The sequence below is a fragment of the Spermophilus citellus genome, assembly GCF_964194105.1.
Source record: "Spermophilus citellus genome assembly, chromosome: 16".
Taxonomy (NCBI): Eukaryota; Metazoa; Chordata; class Mammalia; order Rodentia; family Sciuridae; genus Spermophilus; species Spermophilus citellus.
In genome coordinates this window covers 43166839-43184880 of record NC_138196.1, presented here as the reverse complement: position 1 = coordinate 43184880, position 18042 = coordinate 43166839, and positions in this window count along the sequence as shown.

Below are 18042 nucleotides of genomic sequence, written 5' to 3'. Positions count from 1 at the left end.
ATTTGAAAGCATAGCATAAAATGCTAGGCAAAATTGGGACCATGGGGAGTCAGGGGTCAAATGGAATAAAGGAAATTTCATTTAAAATACATTGCAATTTCTTTATATCAGGGTGATGTTGATCAAAAAAATGCCAAAAACTAATGATGCAAGAACGAAAGAGAGGAGAAGGACCATTGCAGAAGCTAAGTATTTTGGTGGTTTTCTTTTGTTAGGGGGTGGGGGCGGTGGCAGGGTACTGGGGATTGAACTCAGGGACACTCGACCTCTGAGCCACATCCCCAGCCCTATTTTTTTTTTATTTTAAAAACAGTATACTCAGTTTATTTGGGGCAGAGTTTAAATTCTATCCCTTACCAGAATCAGAACCCAAGGCTCCATTCCATGTAACTTGCTGCAATCCACCTGGCAACATACCAGCCCCAAGAGCTAATAAGCAACTGCCAGGCTGCATGTGTTTTATCAAAAACAGATAAGAACTAGGTGGCTCAGTGGTAGAGTGCTTGTCAAGTGTGTAACACTCTGGGAAAGGCAAAACTCTGGAAAGAGTGGAAAGGTTGTCAGGGGTTGGGGGCTGGAGAGCTGAGCAGGCAGAGCACAGAGGCCAGTGAAACTGTTCTGCATGATACTATAATAGCAGATTTATGTCCTTACACATTCCCAGCCCTATTTTGTATTTTATTTAGAGCGGGTCTCACTGAGTTGCTTAGCACCTGCCATTGCTGAGGCTGGCTTTGAACTCCTGATCTTTCTGTCTCAGCCTCCCAAGTTGCTGGGATTATAGGTGTGTGCCATTGAGGCTGGGACATGATTTTGTAAACACAATCAAGTAAATCCAAGGTTTAAATTCCTTCCCTCATCAGTCTAAATGTACCAGCTTTGAAGTACAAAAAAAGAAACCAAGATACTGGCTAGTAGTTTTAGTTCTAATGGATATGCATGGTTAAATTAGAATAATCAGTTTAGAGTACATTTAGATTCTTAATCAATCAGTATGTGATTAATTAAGAAATCTTCACCCTCAATTAACACTTGAATGCAACCTGATATAGAGGCAAAAACATTACTGATGTAATTAAAAATCAAGTTGTACTTCTATTTCCGTATTATTAAAAAAGTTTGTAAACCGAAATTTGGGCATATACAGAAAGAACTAGCTACATTCATCCGAGATGATAAAAATGAAATAGTTATTAGGCTCTTAACAGGTCTGTGATCCTCATATCTTAATGTATCTTTTTGCATAAAATAAAGCCTATTTAAAAATGCTTTTTTAAAATTATATTTCTATAATAATTTACATAATAAATCTTAGTGATTTAGAGGAGGCATATAGTAACTAAACAAATTTTAATTTCTTTTAAAAACATAATGAAATATGTATTTATATGGCAAAATGAATAGTGCTTTTCTCAAGAGCTTTCAAAATGATCATTTGTGAGGAGGAAATACCTTTACAGTCTGTAATACTCAGACCCCTTTGGGCAGTGAAGATTTGCATTATGACATACAAGCACCAAATATTGTCCCCAAACTGATGAATTGTGTGTTGTGCACCTTTCTATACTACTGCTGTTTTCTAACTTTATAACAATATGAAATTAGTAAAGTTGGGCTGGGGATGTGGCTCAAGTGGTAGCGCGCTCGCCTGGCATGCGTGCGGCCTGGGTTCGATCCTCAGCACCACATACCAACAAAGATGTTGTGTCCGCCGAGAACTAAAAAATAAATATTAAAAATTCTCTCTCTCACTCTCTCTCCTCTCTCACTCTCTCTTTAAAAAAAAAAATTAAAAAAAAAATTAAAAAAAAAAAAAGAAATTAGTAAAGTTATATTGTCTTTAAAATATTACTAAATACAAAGTAAGTTTTGATCAAATATTAAAATTAACACTTTCTTAAATCGCAGTTACATCAAGTGGAAGGTTAACAATGATTTTTTTTCCATAAATGAATTGCAACCTCCCTAATAAACATACAATCTCAAATAAGTATGCGTCATAAAGATAAGCTGTAGCATTGTCTTTCCCATAAATGTGTGAACGGGTTTGTAAACATATTAGTAAACTACTTTCCCTCTTTGATAACAAAAACAGAATCCAGTCCCGAATGTTTCTGAAATCCACATCCCTCATTTCATTTTCACTAGATCTGCCTTCAAGGACACCCTCTGTAAACTGGCTTATAGATTCTACTTCCTTTGTTTTTCTCTCATAACACTCCTATCCATATAATTGGTTTGTCCTGACAGTGTCCAAGATTCCAAATGCATCTGACATAGTAATTCTTTGGTCAGTAAAAATTAAAATGCATTGGTATTTAATATTTGGTTTGATCATCTTTAACCTTATTAGTTGTGAATGATCATATTCTATGTTTGTATATAGATAAGCTTTATTTTCTTTTTAAATATCTGTTGAACAAAACAATGGCATCTCTCTTGGTGGACTAGTAGCAGTCTGTGTTAGCAGTACAACCTCAATTGATTCTCTCTTTTTTTTTTTAACAGTTAATGTATTTCAAGTGGTACGTACGGGTACTCGAAAATTAAATAATATCATTACTGTTCTCATAGACAATGGGACACATAATTTTAATCTACTGTGATAAACTTTTAGGAAAGAAAACATACTGAGACTACTTAGTCAAGAGCATAAAGGAAAAAAGATACTAAAGGATGAAGAAATGTTAGCCTTGTAGCAGAGAAAGGGCGGGGGAACCTCCAGGTAGAAAGGAATAGTTATGCAAAAGCATGGAGGGTTAGCAAATTATAAATATTTTGATATGCTGAAATGGTTCAGGAGTGACTGTAAGGTAAGATGGAAAAATTGATGAGGACCATAACAGGAATCCTTGTAGTAGACTATAAAAATTGGTGTGACTGATGGCAAAGGGGAAACCATTAAATAATTTCAAGTTGACTACAATTAGATTTCGTTTTGTTTTGCTTTTAAAAATATTCTGGTTTTATTTCCTGCTACCACTGTTACAGTACAAGTCTTTTGATAATGTTTTTGAACACATTCTGATCTTCAAATGAAGAAACATGTTCATGTTCAGTAACTTGTTCAGAAAGGATGAAAAATAAATCAGAGTGAGGGCACTGGATTTTAATAGTCTGAAATGTCTGATGCTCTTGTAAGAGATTGAGCTAAAATTCTTATTGGTGATGCTTTAGGAAAGTGATAACCATTTTGATATAGCCAGAAGATGATTTAATGCATTGCTAATGTGTTTAACTGGAGTGAAGTGAAACCAATCCTACTTAATATAACTCCACCATTCCCAGTATCCTGCATTAGGACAACCTTAGAAAAGATGAAACATTTGTCTCGGAAGAGCTTTGATATTATTACAAGTTAATCTGATGAGGACTGAGTTGATAATTTTAGTGGAGACCACTTATCCATAGCACATATCTTTGACTCACATTTCTCTGAATTTCTAAACTACCTCATCATACTAATGTCTCTTGCCTTTATAGACTATATCAAATCCAGCTTTCTCTGATGAGTTTTTGAATATTTCCATAATCTTGCCTCACTCAGGGGCAGACTTGCCATGAAGGTAATAAAGTTTAATGTTCAATCTCTCACAGGGATCTTCGAAGGCCCAGAGAAGAGCCCTAACACTGTGCCTATATTATATGTAAAATTGACATATGGGGGTGACAGCCAGGGTCTCGTCGGGGGGGTTCTTCTTCCTGCAGAGGAGGGTGTAAGCCACCTGAGAAATCAAAGTCGAGAATAATTAGTGAAGAACAAAAGACAAAGAGTCAGAAAGATATTTTAAAAAGCAGAGCACTGATAGGTTTAGTCCAAAAGGGAGCTCGACAAACAAAATGTTTCCAGCAGTTTATTTAAGGGGGTACATCACAGGCAGGGATAAGGTTTCAAGGTGGAGTCTGGTTTCATGATGTCTTGCAGTCAGCAGGTTGATTGGCATCTTGGCAGGTCACACCATCTCAGGTGCTGTGTGGGACATGGCAGAGTGGGATAGAAATTCACAATGTCTCTGGGCAGTCTTACTCAGAGGAAATGTCCACTGGAAGTTCCCAGACACCAGATGTTCCTATTCACTAGGCTTCAATGCCGACAAAGTCCGCACGCAGCCCAATACGGACAGCTTGCCACAATTGACCAATGGAGGTTATGGTTTTACCATAGTTAGGATCACCACTTTTTCAACCCCTATCTCCTATTTGTCACTCTTACTCTGTGTCAGGTGTTGTTAAAATGATTGCAGGGATTTAAAGGACCCAGTTTAAGGGAAGATAAGGGACATTTGTTTGCACTTTGTGCCATGTATTTCTGTAGCTCATAGTCAGGCACCATGCATTCCTGTTATCTCCAGCCACCTGTATAGGAATGACTCCCAGGAAAACTTCTACCACCCACCATACTGAATCACCTGGTGTCATAACAAGAAGTTCAGCCAGGCAATATGTAGAGGTCTCACAGTGAGTGCAATCAAAATGTGAATGTAGTGGAGAAGAAACAAGGTTATTATACTGAGGAACGTTTTTTGAAGGACTTTATAGTCCTCAGAAGAGTAAAACTATAAGCAGAATATTTATTTCTCATGAAGCCTTCATCTAATTGGCCAATTTTTTTTTTAAATTTTGCTAGAGAAAAGGCAAATTTATCTTTCTGCTCTTCCTATACAAAATGATACTTTAGTAATGTCCCCTGTCTGTGGTGTGCCCTGAACCTCCCCTTTAGTATAGTTTTTAATATACCATTTCCATTTCATTGGAATTTTGCCGGCTTCTCCATTCCTATCCAAATTGCTTTGACATCACCTAAATGGATGATGTGTCTCATCTGAGACTTCTCTGGAGTGGGTAGTTTTCATCACTAGCTATTACTAAGTTAACAATTGCTTTCTAATGATTAATAATGAACACTTATTTCATTTTTTATTTATTTTTATTTCTTATATCTATTTTCCAGTTGTAGTTGGATACAATACCTTTATTTCGTGTATTTATTATTATGTGGTGCTGAGGACTGAACTCAGGGCCTTGCATGTGCTAATCGAGCACTCTACTGCTGAGCCACAAACCCAGCCCTGAACACTTTACATAGACTTACCAAGAGGTCTGGGCCTTGAATTCTGCCAAAGGCTGAATAGACCCCATTACTGCTCTACAGGTTCAGTTATGGATCATAAAGACCAAGTGGGTCTGCTGGCACCACCCTCCTCTATAAACTTTATAGTGTTTATTTCTTCTCAAGGCACTCTATGCCTTCAATTTTTTCTGGTAACATTGTGACTGAGGCCATCAGAATTCCTAGAATCAAAATTTTTACCAAAATCTGAGTAGATCTTCTAGCCTTCTATATTCTGTTTTTCTTGGCAGAGTCTATGAGAATTTATTTCTCAGCTAGAGGAGATGTCCTTGGTTAATCAAGCCCACATAGTTTCTTGGAGTTTTTCATTATGAGATGGGCCTTTGCTTTTATTTTATTTCTTTATTTATCTATTCATTCAATATCAGAGATTGAACCCAGGGTACTCTACCACTGAGTAACATCCCCATCGCTTTTTATTTTACTTTTTTATTATTTTGAGACAAGGTGTCACTTATTTTCTGAGACTAGCCTCAAACTTGTGATACTCCTGGCCCAGCCTCCTGAGTCTGGAATTACAAGAGCACATCACTACACCTAGCAGCATCTTCAATTTTAGCTGGGCATATCAACCAGTGATAGTCGTGTGTCATTGATGCCATGCACCAACTTTCTCGTGTTTATCAAGCTGCAGCAACCCATGCAGCATCAACAAAGAATTTTAATTTGGGTGACTGAAGATAGAGAAAAACACATAGAAAAAAGAAAACAGACATTTTCAAGTGCATCTGGGGCCAGGTGGAACACTGCATTCTGATGGAGGAACAGTGACCCAAAAGTAGCTCTGCAAGTTTATCATATAGGGTCTCATATTCAGGAAGTTTAACTACAGGGCATTGTAAATTGTTCCAAGTCTTGTTAGTTATCAAGAGGCTTCTTTGTGCATTAAAAAGTTACAGAGCTAGAAACATTTTTTGCAGCTATCCTACTGTTGCAGTGCTAGGAACATCTTGCTATTATCCTGCTGCACCCAGGAAGCCCACTGACCTGGAATGTCTGATAACCGTTAGCATCAGAGCCAAGAGTTAAGGCAATAACATCCTCACCTTTTTGGCAAGGAATGTTTCCCAGGATTGGCTTTTGCCAATGCCACAAATCAGCTGAGGGGCTCATCTGCTCTCCACACCAAGCTCAAGTCCTACCTCATTGTGCTGTGGGCCCTATGCCTGGGAATTCAAAGTTCTTTCTTTGGAAACAGCGAATATATGCTGATGTCCCTTTCACAAGTTTGCACATTTCACTGGCCAGACTCCACAAATCACTATGGAAAGAATGTTTCAGCCATGTAGGTCATATTGTACCAGTGTCCCTTAGCTTGTTGCACTTCCTGTGTAGTCTGTTGTATCAGTGTGGTAGCACCCCCTTGGCACCCACCCTCCACCAAAGAGTCATAATTAAGTTTCTCCTGAGACCCTCACCATCATTGTTCTTATCAACAAGATAGCAGCAAAAATTTCTGCAAGGAAAACAATGTTGTTGGAAACTTCCTATTTTCTAAGAGCTAAGTTGCTTTTTCTTGCAAAAGCTAAATCTGCCTGCAAACTTGATGATGGACAAAAAAAAAGTTAGTACTTCTGCTTTCTGTGGTAAAAACTTGTGACAACTCTGTCTAGCCTAAAAATATGGGGCAAAGAGTAACTGTTATGTGCTCACCCACTGACATGTAACCACCCCACTGAGTATAAAGTTGAAAGAATTTCCAGACTCAAGGTCCAGAGATTTTTAGGCATAGCCACTCTGAACCACTGCAGCTAATTAACCTGCTTCCTGCTAATTCCTTGGGTGTCCAGCCTCATTTGTCCTATATCATCAGGTACAGCTGAAATAAGCAGAAGGATTTCCTTATCTAACCCCCAGTAGTCTGCTATTAACCTATAAAAACTCTTTTATTAGTACTGACCAGAGAGGGCTATTAAAGGGAAAATAGAGAAAAACTCTCACCATAACCATTTGTTAAGGAGAGCAACAATTCTTTGCTTCTCCCCTGAATCCTCTGTTGCCTAATGTTTATTAGTGAGGAAGGCTTAGTCTTAGACAGTCCCATTCATCACTGCTAGTTAAAATTGCCTGAAATTTAGGTATGTCAAATATCCTCCCTGGAAAGGATAGAATGCCCTATGGAAAAAAGTACCCACTCTGAGCTTATATTCATAAAAATAGGTGGGAGACCTACCTTTTCTAGCCACATTTTGTTTTTGTTTTTGTTTTCTTGGTGCTGGGGATTGAACCCAGGGCTTTGCACATGCAAGGCAAGCATTCTACTAACTGAGCTATGTCCCCAGCACTAGCCACATTTTAGAAATCAAAACTCCATCCCTGCTTGGTTGCCTCAAGTAGTACCTCTAAACCTACCAGGTTTAATTCTATGCCATCCAGACTAAATCTATTATTCCAATGACTTTACACTGGATACACAAATCTAACATTTCTAATAAAGTTTTTGTTTGCCAACTCCAGGCAACTTAACCTAATTGTTGCATTGCAAGATCTCTTATCAGAGCTTACACAAGTGGATCTTGACCTCTCTGTCTTCTTCAGATTTTATGGGTTGCCTTTAATTGAAGGAATAAACACCTGCAGACCAGAGAGCAGAATAAGTACACCAGGGCCCTTTTTAAGAGACAGGTGGGGAACTGGAGTCACCCCCCTCTTCACCCACTGCCACTTGTTAGTTGATAGAACATCCAGATGCTTTTGCTCATTAAAGATTGCAGCCGCTTGGGGATAAGTCATCAACCCAAATAATCACTTCTGTTCAATAACATATAATATCATGAAGCTGCCTTGATTGCCATTCCTACAAAAGCATTTTGGTAATTATTCTCCTGGCTTTCCTAACATTTTACTTTTAAGTGTACTAATGCTTGAACAGAAAGAATCCCCCTGAGTTCCATAGTTACCTGAAACTGGTCTCTAGGTACTTAGGCAGATTCTTGAGTAATCAGTGGCTAGAGCTGAGTTACTTTGTAAGAGAAGGTAACTTTTTCTCTGGTTGTCCGGAAGCCATAAAAAGCTTTACAGAACTGGAAAATCCAATCTTACTGTTTTTCTTTCTTCCAACTGTCACCTTCTCTTCTCTTAGAAATCTAGGATTTTTTGTTTTGTTTTGTTTTGTTTTTTGATGCTTCAATTTTTCTCTTCCCATTTTCTTTTTTATTTATTTATTTTTTAATTTGCTTTAATTAGTTACCCATGACAGTAGAATGCACTTAATACTTTGATGTATCATACATAGATGGGATGTAATTTGTCATTTTTCTGAGTGTACATATTGTAGAATCACATTGGTCATACAGTCACAGACATACATACAGTAATAATGTCTGTTGCATTCTACTAAATCTAGATTTTTATCAGAGCTGTTGAAAATGCCCAGAGAATAGAGTTTTTAATTAATTTGCCCTTTTTCCTGCCATTCTCTAACACCTTGGCCATTTTCCTCAGCTCTCTATGGATTTCCTACAAGTTCCATAGGTAAGATTTATCCCAGTCATTTTCCTGTTTTACCATTTCATACAGAGCAGCCAACATATTTTTTCTCATATTTTACCCATCTTCTTTTTTCCTACCACAATAATTATAATAAATATAATAAAGGTCTGAGCTATTGTGATTTATGGATCTGAAATACAATGCTGTTCGACTCAGTGACCTGAAAGAACATAAAAGACCTCAATGTAAAATCAGACTCAGACAAATCATGTATCTTACTCAGCATCAAATGTTACTAATAGTTTAAAGAATTCAAGTAATTATGAGACTTGGGGAAAGCTGGGGAGCTCCAGGTCCCTGAGTGCAGCTTTCCAGATGTGTTGTAGATCTCTAGCAATAACTGAGCTCTCTGAGTGATGGGCACAATCACAGTCGTTACCCACAAGAAAACAACTGGTCTTTACATTTCCATTTTATATGACACAGCTAAAGTTAATGGGACATTTTCCCCAGAGTCAGGTCCCATAAAGGTATAATTGCCACGTCTGTTGACCATAAGATATCCTAGAAAACCAAGTTTATCCTTAGGAAAAACATTGCAGAGAAACTAACTCTTCTGCTAGCAAATACCATGGGTTTGTTTGCCAAGACGTCTATCAATAGTAGGTTTACAATGAAATTTGATGAGGACACCTGCTCTCTCTTTTAGGAGTATCTCCAACCCTGGAAAAGGAATAGAATGGAAAATAGACCTCCTGCTAACCATTAATTTCTCAGTGCCTACAATGGTATTTGTATCCTTCAAGTCTTCCCCCCCCCAAAAAAAAAGCACTCCAAAATTACATCTTTCAAGTCCTCCTCAAATGAGATCAACCCTTGCCTTTGCTATATGCAAACAGTGAGAAAAGACTTAAGATGCATTTCCATCATTCTCTACCATCTTTTATGCTGTCTTTCATCTGATCTCTTCCATGCTCCATTTATCCTGTATACATTCCATCCTGGCTCCTACATACCTGTTGAACTAAAGTCCCCTGCTTCCTCACCTGGGGTAAATTCTTTATTGCGTTCAATGTTTTTTCCTATAACATATGTAAACTTTTTAAAAATTTTGCTATTCCTTATAAGCATATCCTTTCTTTGAATTTCATTGCTTATGTAAACTTCTTTGAAATGCCACTAAGAGCTACATCAATTGAATGCCTACCGTTTTGCCATGGACTTCTCTAGGCAATTTACGGGATAGCTATAACTATATCAATTGCACGAAATAGCTGCCATCGTGCATATGATTGTCACTTGCTCAACATCTTATAATTACCAGACAGTAGAGTCTAAAGTCAGATAGCACTTTGTGTTCATCTACCTTCACAGTGGTGGATCTTTTCACCATACCTTGACGAATTTGACTTGAGTCTGCTTCACGGTTTTCTCTAAATGCTTAATTTACATATGTCTTACCTTTCGTACTAAATGATAAGCATATTCATGGGAAGTAACATGCATTATTAATTTTCATATCCCTTTCACAATATCTCTCATTCTTACAACAGCAATTTATTAAGATCTGTTGAATATATACCTGGGTGAATAAATTAAATAATAAAAATAAAGGCCACATTTCCTGTTTATTTTCCAATTCCTGGGGTGAAAAGATAGCATACATGCGTCTATACATACATTCTTCCTGACTAATGATGTGTTTAGGTTGATATACTTGTTAGAGTAAAGGATAAACTATTTCAGTAAAAAAAAAAAAAATGCATCGATTTAAAAAAATACAGAAGTTTCATTTCTCGCTCATGTAAAGCACTGAGCTAATAGACCACCTTTGCTCCATCAAGTTGTCCATGGGCCAAAGATTTGGCTTGTTCTTCACATGAAGCACTCAGGACTTCTACAGACAGTGCTATTTCCAGCCAGCACTGAGAGAGCCAAAGCCTAGGGAAACAGATTTCCTTTCAATCAAACAATATAGAAATTGGAAACATCAATTCTGTTTTCAAAAACACAGTCACATGACCATAAGAGTTCTGGAAAAAGTAGCCCCTGGACCTCTGCATAGTGGTATAATAAGCCAAAACTCAATTATGAGTAGGCTAGAATAGGCTGGGTTATTCTATGAAACAGTCACAGTCAATCTTTATTGTCAGTGGCTTGAAAGAACAAAATGTTATTGCTCACACATTCTCCATGTCCATCATTAATCAACTGGGAGCACTACCCATTGGTTTTCCTTTGACCTAACTCTGAGATATTGCCTTCTACCTAGGTTTATGCCAGAGGCAAAAATTGTATATAACTCCTAAGGGTTTGCACTGTCATGTATATGGTGTGGCCCAATGGCAACATATCCGCTCCATAAAATTTTCACGGGTGAATAAATAAAAATACACTGAGTAGAACTAGTCATGGGAGAGGTATCAACCAGCTCCAAGAGACTTAAAAGCCTTATTTGTAACCAGAATGTAGAAAGCTGCCATTATTCGGAGAGTAGCAATAATGTCTACTGTACTCTTTTTTAAAAATGAAGAATGGATATAGTTTATACCAAACAAGATTGAACACTGGCCCATCAGCCTGAAGATTTTTCAAGAGGGAACCCATCTGCCCTCAACAAACTACATTATTTGAATGGACTTGATTTCATGCTCACATCGAATGGTGAGAATTTATGGACCTAAATTAATCTGCCTGATCATAATAATTATCTTATCCATGTTATCATAGTGATTGATTAAGAAACAGGCACACAACATAAATTAGTGTAATTAGCATGACATCTAGAGTTTTAAATTCAAAGATGAGGAAAAGGCATAATCTGAATGTAGCCTTAGTGGGTGTTTGCACTCATCTTTTTAAAAGAGATCACCCACACATGCAAGTATAACGTTTTGACATTGCTATACTGCTAGATTAAATCATCCTTGAAGTTTTATCATTTGGTAGAATTTATGCTGGATGGTCTATTACTGAAAAATTCAAGTTCTAAATAGTCAAGTTGGCCTGAGGCTTCAAAATGCTGGCACTGGTATAATCACAGGAAAAGGAGGGTTTTCAAGTCAAAAATGGAGAAATGTTACTTACAAAGAGTGACACCAGAATTTTTCTTGCAAACTCCCTTGAAAACAGCTTGATGAAAGGAACCGGTCTCCTACTTTTAACCCATGACTCTGTTGTTGGTTTTTGACAAGTTTTCCCAAAGGAGAACTAAGTGACCCTGATAATTACAGAGGAAAGCTTTTGGAGTTCTTGAGATTGTCTGAAATAGAGACAAAAAAAAACGAATGAAACATAGAAAAAATGGAAACTGGCAAAATTGCAGAGGACTACATGCTGTGCAATCAACCTTATACTATAAATAGTTCCTCTCATAAAAAATAAATAAATATAAAGAACATAAAACAAGACACAAAACAAAACAAAAAGTCCACTAACTTGATGAATGCTAGATATCAGAGATTCATTTCTGAATATAAGTTCTCGATTGGATTGAGGCCATGAGGAAGCAAAGGTTACATGGAGAAGCCAGGAGAACACATTACACCTCAGTTCTAAGAACTTGTGAAAGTTTGGGGGAGGGCTTTGGACATGGAGGCATGATGAATTTGGATTGGGTGCTCCAAGCAATTTTTTAACCAGCTCTCAAAAAATATCAAGATTGCTTGAAAAGGTAAACTTGGATGAAGAGAGCGACTTTACTCTCTATTCTTTTCCAGAATCTATGCAAGGAAGTTAAAACTTCTTCCACTGAGGAGTGTTAAAATTGGCATTAATAAAGCTAAACACATCCACAGTGTATATACCCACAGAGGAGAAGTAGCCCAAAAGTGTGCTGTAAATGAGTAAAGATATGATTCAGGAATTAATTCTACTCAAAACTGGACACTAATTAGCAGAGGGAGCTTTGCTGGGCCTTACATGTGAGGGCATAGGACAAGACTGCTTTGACTCTGAATCTGTGAAGAACAGTAATGACTTGACTATATTCATTCCTTTAATCTTTATCTCCCATCTAATATCTGTGCAAGTTACTTTGACAGTATACTATTATATATTTGCATGTAGCATTCAAAGGTTCAAACCCTTTTCATAAATACCTAGTATTTTCCTTTTTAAAATCCTATGCAATAAGACTAGCAGTTAATATTATGTCTGTTTCATAGAAAAAGCAACTAAGGAAGCATGAAGGCAAGGGAATTGTCCAAAGTTGCTGTACAATCGATAGATGACTGAGCCAAAACTAGAATCCAGGTCTTCATATTGTAACTTAGGTTGTTTGAACCAAATATATTAACAGCATTATATACTAGTATACAATAATACTGGTGGAAACGGTATATAGCATTTGAGGTGCTATATATGGGATATACAAATTGCATTTTGAGGGGGCTGGAGATATAGCTCAGTTGGTAGAGTGTTTGCCTTTCATGCACAAGGCCCTGGGTTCAATCCCCAATACTGCAAAAGAAAAAAAAAATTGCATTTTGAGATGATATACTAGAATAGATATAGATTCTAAATGTGTGTGCATGTGATGCTATTTATTGCCCCAAGAAGAATAATGAGTGAAAAAGAGGATAAATGTCCTGTGATACTATAGACCAAAATGGAGTCATCCTGAAGAAGCAAAAGATGTTTAAGAAGAAAATAATTTTATTCAGACAGACAAGCTTGCAGCACATATATGCTGACATTTTTATGAAAGAATAATATCTCTGATCTGACTGAAGTAAACCACAGTCATAAATTATAGTACCTAAACTTCAGAGAGTTTTAAAAAATGCATCACCAACCCAAGATTGATCCCCAAGGTCAACAAGTGCTATGTGCAACATAGGAGAGTGAATCCAGAGACAAATGACTCAGAGACAGGAGGCACTTGAAGGTGAAGAGCGGTGACAAGTGAAGTGCCATGGGAATCAATATGAAGACCACTTTGATTCTTTTTTATTTTTTTTTCATTTCCAAGGCTGGAGTGGAAGCAACAGTAAAAGCAATGAAGCTTGCAATTGCTAAGGAAAGCAAAGCAAAACAAAACACCTGAAGAAGGGAGATAAATTAGAAGAACATAACTGAATTCAGAATAACTTTGAGAGAATTGGAGTCCAGGGAAATAATTTATTGACTAATGTAACTCAGCATGAGTAAATAAATATGAAATAATAAGACTAGACATAAAAATAGCATAACAAGCAAGACACAGCCATGATGAGCAGAATTCGCATACTCTTGAGGTTTTCAAGTATCCAAGAATGTAACATTATACTACACTTCGGGGGCACTGGATCATGGGTTGAGAATAGCAGCTTTAATGCATCAGTCTCTGATCTCTGGGATGTAGAATGAAAAGGGTTGTGATTTTGTAACTCTGTTGCATAAACCACAAGTTCCTTGTTCTATTTCTGCCTGATTTTATTTTTTGCCTGCTCTCCTGGATCTATGCATTCCTACTTTCCTTTATTATATATCTTCTTTTAGGTTTTCTTACCATCTTTCAGATGTAAAATATTCTTTTATATTTTATAAGAAACTCACAGATACTTGCAACCTACAGAAATTATAAATTGTCAAACCCAACAGCTTTGTCTTTTATAAGTGATGAAAGCGAGACTCAACATCAATTTTCTGTAAGTTTAGGACATCTCCTAAACTTACTTAGTCATGTTAGTCCTATAAAGTTCTGAAGCTTTTGAGAGTCTGTGAATATCATGTCATACGTGTGTGACTGTAACCTAGTCCTGCAGGGCACTAACAAGAGAACACTTTCTACAATCAAGAAGTCTAACTCAACTCACAGGATACTACATTTATCACAAATGTCTATAATATAAGTGCCATATGTCTACATTTCTTGACTGTAATGAATGATATTTTTGTACTTGTATTTGCTAAGTAGAATTAACATTTCAATTTGAGTTAGAAATGTTAGATTCAATAGCTTCTCTAGGATTTTACTACTTGCTATAACTTCAAAATTTCCTTACAATTTATCATGGGACTTGTTATCACTACAACATGTCTAATCCCAGCTCTGTGCCAAAGATACTTCTGCTGGAAAAAGAGTCACATTATGTCTTTTTTAATGAGGTAGGGGACAGCAAGACCTGGAGATAGTTTGTATAGCAGTAGGAAGCCAAAAGCACTCAGAGAAACAGGACTCTATTTTATCCCAGTATCAGCAGCAGCCCAAAAGGAGGCTCACTGGAGGAAAAGGTGATAGGAAGTGGAAGTTATTAGGAGAGCTCATAGAATAATGGACAGGAAGTTGTGTATAGACATTGCTAGAAATCTCAGTAAAGGTCGTGTTATAGTTTAGATATTAGATGTCCCCCAAAAGCTCATGTGTGAGATAAAGCAAGAGGTTTAGAGGAGAAATGATTGGGTTGTTAGACTCTTAACACAATCAGTGAGTTAATCCCCTGTCGGTATTAGCCAAGTGGTAACTGAAGGCAGGAAGGGTGTGGCTAGAGGAGGTGGGTTATTGGGGTTGTGCCTTGGGAGCATATATTTGTATCTGGCAAGTGGAATCTCTCTCTGCTTTCTAATCATCATGCGAGCTGCTTCCCTCGGCTACACTCTTCCACCAAGATGTTCTCCCTCACGTGGAACCTGGAGGAACGGAGCCGGCTGTCTAAGGATTGTTACCTCTGAAACCATGAGCCTCCAAATAAGCTTTTCCTCCTCTAAAATTGTTCTGGTCAGATCTTTTGGTTATAGCAATTAAAAAGCTGATTAAAAAAACAGGGTGGGTTTAACTACTGATGTTGCTTATCCTCCACTCTCTCCTCCTCCTTTCAACTCTATTGAAATTCCATCAAGTCATGCTACATCGGGCCAGATGGGAAACTCCCAAAAGCAATTAGGGACCAATATTAGTAGATTGAGACAGAGAAACATGCCTCTGCTAGGAGAGCAACCATTTGCTCTACTCACATGGCTGTAGGGATCTCACAAAGACAACTTTTAGTTTTTGCTTTGTTCACATAGTCTTGACATTTATTTTTTAAAGAAAAGCTGAAAAATATGAATTTTATGTATAAGAGTAAATTTTTAAAACCTTAACAATCAATTAAATTTTATTTTTTAAATCTTTTATTGACCAAAAGAAATAGACCTACAAACCATCTGTGACCCAAGGCAACTAATTAGCAAATTTCTGTCTTGGTCCAAATTCTAACATCCGATATAAAATTACATCTCTTCTGAGCTAGAATGTGTTGAGAGAACTATTTTCTTTTTAAATAGATCTTATGATGATATTTGAGAAGCCTTATGCTCTGTAGGCTTTTGTAGGATACACAGTTTCTCCAAACATTATGATAATTATGTTGAATTGCTTTTATGATTTATCTTTGGAATTTGTTGAAAGAGTGACATGATGACTATAATCATCTAGACCACCCGCCATTTAATTTCATTTTTATTTCCATGAAAATATTTGGAAAAGTAGATTTTTGAGTAAAATTATCACCCTACTACAAGCAACCATGAGCTATCTTAAATGCATTCAATCTCAAAATTTTGGTCATTCTCAAATAATCAAATAAAATGAAACTACAACATGGTAGACCTATGTTCACAATGATATGATTACTACATTTTTGATATTAATCTTCATAAACTAATTAATGGTCAAGTAGAAGAAAAATATTTAAGTTAACATGGTACTAGCCAAAAAGGATAGACCACGAATGAACAGAACTTCTGCGACTAGATTAAAAGGTTCATTTGTGGACAGAATTTCGGATTTCAGTTTGAGTGACTGACTTCTGGGCCTGAAGCATGGTTCAGTCACTTGATGTGTGAATTAAAACCAACCTGAAGCGGTGAGTATTTTTGTTTATTTTTTTTTGTCCTATATTTTAAGCCTTTTTCATTCATTTCTTTCATGCTCAGTAAATCAAAGAGACAGAATTACACTCACAATGTTTGTTCTTTTGTGTCATTTCTTTAGAAACTAGACCATAAGATTAAACAAATAAAGCTTAATAGTAAAAATATAGAATGACAATGCATCTTTAGGATCTAATCTTAATTATTACCACTGAAATTGGTATCATCATAGTAGGTATTTTGTAATATTATAAGCTTAGAGTCCAAATAAAATGAGTTAGAATTAAGAAAAATCAAGTTTTAGAGGTCAATATTATAATGAAAACTTACAATTTTATTTTCAGGATAAACACAATATTTTTTAGCTACTGTTATTCTTTCAACTATTTTTTTTCATGTCAACAGGTGTGAAAATAGGAAAGAGACTGCTGGGTTTCCACCCATATCTGTCCCTTCCTTTTCATTTAAAAAAAAAAAATGTTTTAACCCCAGTGTGTCATCATTCTGAATAAAGGCTACTTTCTAAAATGTCTTGCAGTTATGTGTGACCATATGGTCAATTTCTGATCAACGGGGTGTAGCCATAAGTGACTGATGCGACTTTTGAGCCATGTCATTAAAAGAAAAAAAGTATATCCCTCTCTATTTCTTTTCATCATCCCAGTGGCTTGAATGCAGGCAAGATTAGAGACCATCTTGAGCTAAGTGGCAAAGGGCAATACCCTAGAGATTCTAAAATAATGATGTAGAATGAATCTTGGTCCCTGACACAATGTTATCTTCATTACCACCCCTGGCCTGGTTATGGCCAGAATACAAATGAAAGAGATGACACATACTTACTTTGCTTAGGACAGTATGAGTTCAAAATATCTATTATAGTACCTGTATCCTAATGAACTTTGGTCATAATGAGACCAAGAATAGCTAGCAATCACTCAAAGTCAGCAGCATCAACACAGAAACTACAATTAGGAAAACCAGCCTCCTTCATTATGCCATAGGAAAGCACACGTGAGGTGATCATCTGAATTCATAGAAGGCAGACCATGCACCTCTGAGCTTGAAATTTTATGGGAAATCATGGGGAAATCACCAATTCTGAAAGTATTGGTTGTTTCTTGACATTCTCAACAAAATTCAACGAGGGTAACTAAGATCAATGCTAGCAAGTGTACATGCTAAAATTGAACAGAACCCATCGTTTTATATTTTTCTCAGCTGGAAATCTAAAATCCAAAGCGACTAAAAACCTGGTAACTTGGGGCCTTGAACTGTTGATAAAGCCAACTGAGGTAATTTTTAAAATGAATTCTAAGAAGGTAGTTTTAGCAAGAGATAAGTCTATGGCCCTAGTTTTTGTCCTGTAAAGACCAGACTACATAAATCAATTGAACCACTAAAAATCAGAGTTATGATCACTGCCTTATTACCTGAATGTTCTTTCCTAGATAGCTGCAAGGAAATCAATGTGGTATCAGAATAAAGGGTAAGAGGCAGAGCAGATAGGCAAGCAAATTCATTTTTTAGGCTTAAAATCCTACTCAGATGATATCACTGCTCTAAATACTATCACATGAAATTAATTGGAAGTTAAACATGAATAAATTTCTCAGAAGTTTCTGAGTAAATTGTACGGTTCA